The sequence below is a fragment of the Lepidochelys kempii genome, chromosome 9 (assembly GCF_965140265.1).
Source record: "Lepidochelys kempii isolate rLepKem1 chromosome 9, rLepKem1.hap2, whole genome shotgun sequence".
Lineage (NCBI taxonomy): Eukaryota > Metazoa > Chordata > Testudines > Cheloniidae > Lepidochelys > Lepidochelys kempii.
The window spans coordinates 78,614,869-78,622,897 of NC_133264.1; positions in this window are offsets into that span (position 1 = coordinate 78,614,869).

An 8,029-nucleotide genomic window follows, 5' to 3' on the forward strand; every position below is an offset into this window, starting at 1 on the left:
CCCCGCGCCCCCAGATCACCTCTGTTCTGCTCCACCTCCTCCCCTGAACGCACCGCCCCGCTCTGCTTTTCCACCCCCTTCCCTAGCTTCCCGTGAATCAGCTGTTCGGTGGGAAGCCTGGGAGGGCTGAGGAGCAGACGGAGGCTTCCCGCTCTGGCTGAGGGTGGCGGAGGTGAGCTGGGGTGGGGAGCGGTTCCCCTGCGCCCCCCCAGGGTACCTGCTGTGGTTCAGGTGGCCCTCCCCCCGCCCCAGCTCACCTCCGCTCCGCCTCCCTGGGCCTGAACGGGAAGCCGCGGCCTGCTTCTCAGCCCTCCCAGGCTTCCCACGCGAACAGCTAATTCGCGGGGTGGGGGCAGAGAAGCAGAGCGGGACAGCGCGTTCGGGGGAGGAGGCAGAGTGGAGGTGAGGTGAGCTGGGGCCGGGCGCGGGGTGGGGGCGGGCGGGGAGCTGCCAGTGGGTGCTCTGCACCCATCAAATTTTCCCTGTGTGTGCTCCAGCCTTTTAGAACCGGTTGTCCCTCAGAGGACAACCGGTTCTAAAAGGACTTCTAAATTTAACAACCGGTTCTAGCAAACCAGTGCGAACCGGCTCCAGCTCACCACTGCCTAGGGATTATGGTGGACGAGAAGCTGGATATGAGTCAACAGTGTGCCCTTGTTGCCAAGAAGGCTAACGGCATTTTGGGCTGTATAAGTAGGAGCATTGCCAGCAGATCGAGGGACGTGATCATTCCCCTTTATTCGGCATTGGTGAGGCCTCATCTGGAGTATTGTGTCCAGTTTTGGGTCCCACACTACAAGAAGGATGTGGAAAAATTGGAAAGAGTCCAGCGGAGGGCAACAAAAATTATTAGGGGGCTGGAGCACATGATTTATGAGGAGAGGCTGAGGGAACTGGGATTGTTTAGTCTGCAGAAGAGAAGAATGAGGGAGGATTTGATAGCTGCTTTCACTACCTGAAAGAGGGTTCCAAAGAGGATGGCTCTAGACTGTTCTCAGTGGTAGCAGATGATAGAACGAGGAGTAATGGTCTCAAGTTACACTGGGGGAGTGTAGTGGGGTGGTCACCCACTCCGGCCCTGAAGGGGTTAAAACAGTCCTGGGGAGCCAAAAGGCTAGGCTGATTGGGGAAGCAGCCACAGCTGGGGCCATGCCCCAATCCAGCCACAGCTGGCTCTAAAAGAGGGCTGAGGGCCGGAGACTGGAGGAGTCTCACTCTAGCCCTGGAGGGGGAAGGGATAGCTGCCTGAGAGCGAGGTACCTTAAGTGGAGCAGTGCTGAGGAGCTCCAGCCTGGTAAACCCCCCGGCTGCAGGCCTTGATAAAGGCCCAGAAAGGTACTGGGGCTGCAGAGGGGCAGCCTGGGAATAGGCAGAGGCAGCTGGTCCTAACCCCTTGCCAATGATGAGTAGCCATTACACTGCAGTCTGCCCCAGTGAGCGGAGGTTAGATGATGACTGGCAGTAGCCACTGAGGCAAGATAGGGATAAAGGGTGGGGGTTCCCCGGGGAGGGGAGACCCAGAGACTGCAGGGGTACTGCAGAGGGCAGAACCCTGTAAGGGGCACTGGGGTCAGGGAGGGACATGAGGGGGCCGGTGGCAGGTGAGACACAGGCCAGTAGAGGGTGCTCTGAAGCTGGAGAGCTAATTCCCAGGACGACCAGCAGGAGGCGCTGCACCGGTGAGTCATCACAATGCTACAGGGAGATTTAAGTTGAATATCAGGAAAAATGTTTTCACTAGGAGGGTGGTGAAGCACTGGAATGCGTTACCTAGGGAGGTGGTGGAATCTCCTTCCTTAGAGGTTTTTAAGGTCCGGCTTGACAAAGCCCTGGCTGGGTTGATTTAGTTGGGGATTAGGCCCTGCTTTGAGTAGGGGGTTGGACTAGATAACCTCCTGAGGTCTCTTCCAACCTTAATCTTCTATGATTCTATGGCTCCTACCAGCTCAGGCGGGGTGGGGGGTGACTACCAGAGGAAACTGGCTCAGTGCAGTTCCCGCTAGCCAAAGGAAGAGAGCCTAAGCCCCTTTTTAAACCAGCTCAGAACAGCCACTGCTGCTTGAGCCTGCAATTTTAGACATCACTTGGAACAGATCAATTCACTCTCCGCTAGGAAAATCCCCTTTCCAATCCCTGATTTTGCCCAGAGAGCATTGTGCAGAGCTCATGAGATTCTGTTAAAGTCTTTTCCGATGATTTACTCTAATCCCTACCCTAGGACAGGAGCTATAGGCAATGGGAGACGGCTGAGAGGACTCTCACTTAACCAAGGAATTTTCCTTCGCTAATAGCTGTTCAAAGGAACAAGAGCTTTTCTCACATTGCCGCATGTTGCTGTGAAAGCAGCCGTGGCTGGAAGAGCCAGGAGACGTATGTAACCCTTCTGCCCGTCAGAGTTGGCAACAACAAGGGCCGGGTTCAATATCTAGGGGATCCATTCCAATAACACAATGCAAACCGGCTCGAGCCCCCACCCAGTGACCTGGAACAAATATATACCACCCCCGCTGGGTGCCTCCAAGAGGCAATACTTCCCCTCTCGCAAGCACATAGTCTGAGTGTAGCAAAAAGCCTTTTAATAACAGAGAGAAACAATGTGGCATTATGTTGGGGAAACACCACCAACAGGATTCCTAACACAACCCATGAGCAAAAAAAAAAAACACCCCAAGCAAATTGGGGCATGCTCCTTTCCCTTTGGTTCTTGAGTCCAGCAACCCGAAATCACCCAAAGTCCCAAAAGTCTCTGTCCCTGGTCAGGGCAGCCCCAGAGTTCGAAAGTTTATCTGCAGAGGTTTACCTCCCAACCTGGGTGGAGATGGGGAGGGGAGGTAAGGGGCACCTTACATGATCTGAAGCTGACCGCCCCACAGCTCCATAGGCCTTCGCTCCACCAACCGCCCCATGAACTGCTTCGCTCAGCTCGGCTCCGCTCCACGTCCCACCAGCAGCTCCCGCCGTCCAATGAACTGCTCCACCAGCCTGTCCACAAGGCACTCCAGCCGTCCCGCAAACTGCTCCACAATATATCTTCAGGCTCCCCCACTACTTAACACAACACTCAGTGATTTCAGCTCTTAGTCAGTTCAGCTCTTTGGTGAATTCAGCTTGTAGTAGGGGAGCCTCAGTGCTGGTGCACCATTAACCCAAAGTGAGCTCAGCAGCCTGTAACTAGACTCCTAATGGAATCAAAATTAGCTCTGATATTCCACAGTGGAGAGAGGAGAAAGTGCAATTAGCATGTAAGGCCCTCACCCAGGGGCCCATACCACCAAGTATTAATACTTGTCCCCAGCCTCTCTCCATTCACACAGTTTTGGAACCCATGACCCTTGCCTAGCGAGTGCTACTTAGTTGATGGTGAGTCCCTCCATCATAACAAAAGGCCAAGCACAGTTCCCATAATCAGGGTAATAATAATTTATTCTTCCTGCCCCAGTAACAGAGACACTGGGGATCCCACAGCAGCCAAAGTGACCATTTGGGCAGCTTTGGCCTCATTCTAGGCGGGGTGGGTGTGCCTATGCAAATGAGATCAGCCCCTGAAGTTCTTTTCCACAACTTGCCACACCTCACCACCAGATTTCAGGGTGGAGCTCATCCTGACACTGCTTACACGTACAAAATGAGCCACCAAATGCTGAACATCCAGGAGGTCACTGTGAATAGGATGGCAAAGAGAAGGGAGGGAAGGTTGAAGAAATAGAAGGCAGTGTTTCATTCCACTGTCTGCTTCCACCTTGAGGGGAGAGGTGGGGAGAAACAAGCATTTATAGATGTAGATATAGATTAAATACACACGACAAGCATGGGCAGTCACCTGGCTAGGATGGAATCAACACTACTTTATTTTGCAATGCATTATCCCTACATACTGTGTCCCCAATGCAACAGAGAGAAAATATAAAATGAGAGTGAAGGGGGAGAGGAAGGGATGGAAATTCCCTGGACCTCCAGTCACAGCTGGTCAGAAACAAGAAACCTATTCCAGATGTCCAGGTCAGGCAGGGAAACTTCTTGCACTGTGGGAATGGGCATGGACAAAAACAAGAGAGGAGACACACAGAAGGGCAGAGACAAAGCTTGAACCAGACAAGTGGTGCAGGGGGGGAGGGAAGAGAGAGAAGGCTTTTGAGGTGGGCCAGAATCCTTGAAGGGTTTTAAAGATAGAGGACAATTTTGACCCTGCCACGAATGGGGAAGTGGAGTTGTTTGAGGATGGGGTGATCTGACTGTACTGCTCTGTGTGTATGAAAAGGTGGGGAGGATAATATCACCTGGGCTATCAGCAAAGACGCTGCTGGAATTAGGTATGTATCCTTAGACCCCATGGGGCAGTATTACACATGTAGGGGCACTATGGAGGGTGTACACCTTCCTCTGACGGATCCAGCTTGCCACTGCTGCAGGGAAAAGACCAGACTCACAGTAGACAGCGCATTAGTCTCTTGTTGTCTGGCAGTTCTTATGTTCTTATGACAGTGCCCATAACCTTTATGAGGTAAGGTGATGGTATTCATGTTCAAATAATGGATTCCACTTACCAGGGGCTTAAGCAAAATGGGATGCAATAAAAATCAATCACATGCAATAGCAGAGTAGCATCTGTCACTGCAGCTGATGTGCCTCTCAGACCTGCTCAGAAATGGGCACAAGCCATTGGTTACGTACTTACATACACTGTTCATAAATCAACCTTGGGGCAGCTTTACCTCCTCTGTGAATGCTAGGAAGCCATTACAGGATAAGCAGGACTTCCTGCATCAGCAGGGCAATGGACTAAATGACTTACTAGAAATACTAACATGAGAGTTGGAGAAAACTATTAGCTCAACTAATCCCTCTGCAAAATTGCTGTCTACAGAGCACTCTCCATTGCTCGCTCTGCTCTAGTGCAAAATGACTCACCACTTTCCTGAGGAAACTATTCCATAGTCTAATCGAGGGCACAGTCAAGAAATTCCCCTTAATCTTCAACCTATACTTTTGTTTGCTCAGTAGCTCTCTTACTCCCAGTTATTCTCCCTCGATCATGGATCATAGGTGGGCACTGCCGTGGCTAGAGCAGGAGACTGCTGCATTCTTTGCCCAGCCCTTGCTGAATGGATGACTTGCTGAGTGACGTTTGCAAAGTGAGTCACTTAACCTTTACACATCTGTAAAATGGGCAAGACATTACTTACCTACTGCACAGGGTCAGGATTCAGCTTTGCGAATTAGTGTTTATGTCACTGTAGGAATCTTTGAGCAAAAAGCACTCTGGAATGCAAAATAGGGGTCTACTCTGGACAAACCCTCTCCCTCAATAGGTCTTGTCCATCTTTGGTTTTATGGTTCTCTTCCCCTAGCAGGCCTCCTGCATTGTACAAATTCATCTTCAGTCTGTGATCTCTGCTTAGGTGGGCACTGTCTTCAAATCCCAGGAGACTGGGGCTGCCCAGAGTGGCAGAAGGGACTAACCCATTCTAGGGAATCTGTGACCAGGAATGCACCAGAAACAGAGAAATTTCAAGACAATTGCCACCCAGAGCTCAGCACTGGGAGTACCAGGTCCCAATGAGAGATCTACCCAAGACCAAGGAAGAGGGATTTTCAGCATCAGTGGGGCCGGGCAGCAGAGCTGGAGGGGACTAGTCTCTGGAATTCATACTCTGGTCCACATGCAATGCTACAGCACTTATTTGAGGGTTAGTTCATCCAGTCAAGCCACTGAACTGGCTGATTACTCCTCAGTGCTTGGTTACCTTCAGAAAGCAAGTTCCTTTAGATCCTCAGAACTGGACATTTGAATCCTTAAATGATATTCAAACGGAATCTGTTCCAAACTTGGTCGCCGGGAGAAAACCAGCGTTGGTATTTAACAAGCTGCATCTTTTAAGCAGATACTTAAAGATAATACAGTGTGAGGAGAAAATAAATTCTTAATTACAGCAAGGCTTGGCATTTATCCTAAAACCCAACGCAAGAAAGTCATATTTATCATGCTTTTGGATGCTTTAAGGTGTGTCATGTCATGCAACTTCAGCACGATTGCTAGAAGGCAAAGGCTACTGTAGCCCAAGTGCTCTCACTTGGCTTATTCTGCATTGTGACCCTAAGAACCGCTCAGTGTAAACTGGCAAAGGGTTCACTGTTCTGTACCAATAACTCCTGCCAAACTCATTACACCCAACACACTGCTTTCATGGTATTTATACAAAGAGGGACAGGTGAGGCATCTAACAAAAGCTTATGTCTCACTGATCATAATCATTGTGAGATGTACATATGGATGGTATTTAAGAGTTGTGTATATATACTGGAAAATATGTTTTAAAGTCTGAATCAAAGCAGTACTGACAACCAGGTTTTGACCAGACAGAGGATGTATAGTCCCCTGCCTGCCTTGGTTCATGTGTAAAATAAGCATTGGAAGCCAACACAATGGAAGCCAGTTTGTATACAGTGTCAAGATGATGCTGTGAAGGCAACCTGGAGCCAGCACACCATGGCATAAACCAAAGGGGTCATCCAAACTCTGGGGACAAAACGAGGACTTTGGGGAATATATGGAGAAGGCAAAAACACTCCCCTTCATCTTCCCTGAGGAAGCAAAAAGGACAGCACATTTTGCATTCATGAAAGGGGCACCTCAGCCATGTTGGTTGGAGATGTTGGGAGATTGCTTTAGGTGAGAGAAACTACTTTTAACAGGTTAAATCCCTTTTCTAAATTCAGCCGAGACTCTAGGAATCTTATATGTAACCATTCGTTTCTGTTTCCATCATTATCCTTATTCACTGTCTTGGAAATCTTGGCCTTTGATAATAAACTTATTGTTTGCACTATAAATATATCTCAGTGCTGCTATAGTGTTACTATGTGACACTGGATCTGATCTTCACTTGAACTAAACAAGCTGATGTGTGCACTGTTCCTTTGGGGACAACTTTGGTAATTTCTGTGAGTGTCTAGTGATTAAGGGCTAGACACTGCAGGGGAACCCTTCTGGGGGCTCAGCAATCGGGGTGCACCTATTGTTATCCTTCAAGGCAAAGTAAGGACTGGCAGAGCCATGGGGATATTGTTTGGGTGGCTAACAGGGTGGTGGCATCAGGGAACTGATTGTCAGTTACGCACTGGCTTGTCTTCCTCTCACTAGAAGGGGGGGCAGGTCCTGGGCACCCCAAGAAAGCATCACCTCATGCATGATCTGAAGAAATAAGAAGCATCTACATTTGCAGAATGTGACAAACTGCAGTGTGTGTCTCACCTGGTTTCAATGGCATCAGCAATTAGTTCTGCTTTTAAGGTTGTTGCACAGCTTGGATCATTCAAAGGCTGTTGCATCTCTGTCTAGTCAGTTCACAGTGTAGCACTTTCTGTTTCCCTGGCAGAGCCTAAAAATTTAATCAATGGGCTAGTTCTTTGCTCTTCAAATTGTGTAACTTTTCTGCCTGCTGCCATAGCACCGTGGGCTGTTTTTTTTTTGTTTGTTTGTTTTTTCAAGCCATGAAAGGCTGGCTAGGCCAGTCTGTCCATCTACACATGTATCCACTCTATCTCGTTCCTTCCTCCCTCCCCTTATCCGAGCACTTCCTCAGTGTTAATACAGAAGTGAAAATCAACCTCTCCTTTCTTTCTTCACCCGTAGCAGTAAAAAATTGAATAGTTAGTTGAATTCTTTTTGGGGAGAAAGGGTGCTGTGTTCCTGTTCTGCAAAAAGAACATATTGAAAGAAAGCTGACTCAGAAAGAGATGGGCTTCACATTCAGTTCCAAAGACGATGGGGCCCCTGGTCATTCTTATCTCTTTCAAGAATCCACCTTCTACAACCTTTCTGTCTCCCACACTTGACAGCCTTATCCTATGGGTTGATCATTTGATTGTTCAGGTGCAACATACTGTCATGGGAGTTTTCATAGTGGCTTTCATGGGAGTTCATACATACTTGAAGAGGGTGAGGCAGTCTCTAAGGTTGCTAGGGCCAATCCCATGGAGAACTTTACATTTCAGGACGAAGACCTTGAATTGGGCTCTGCATTCATTG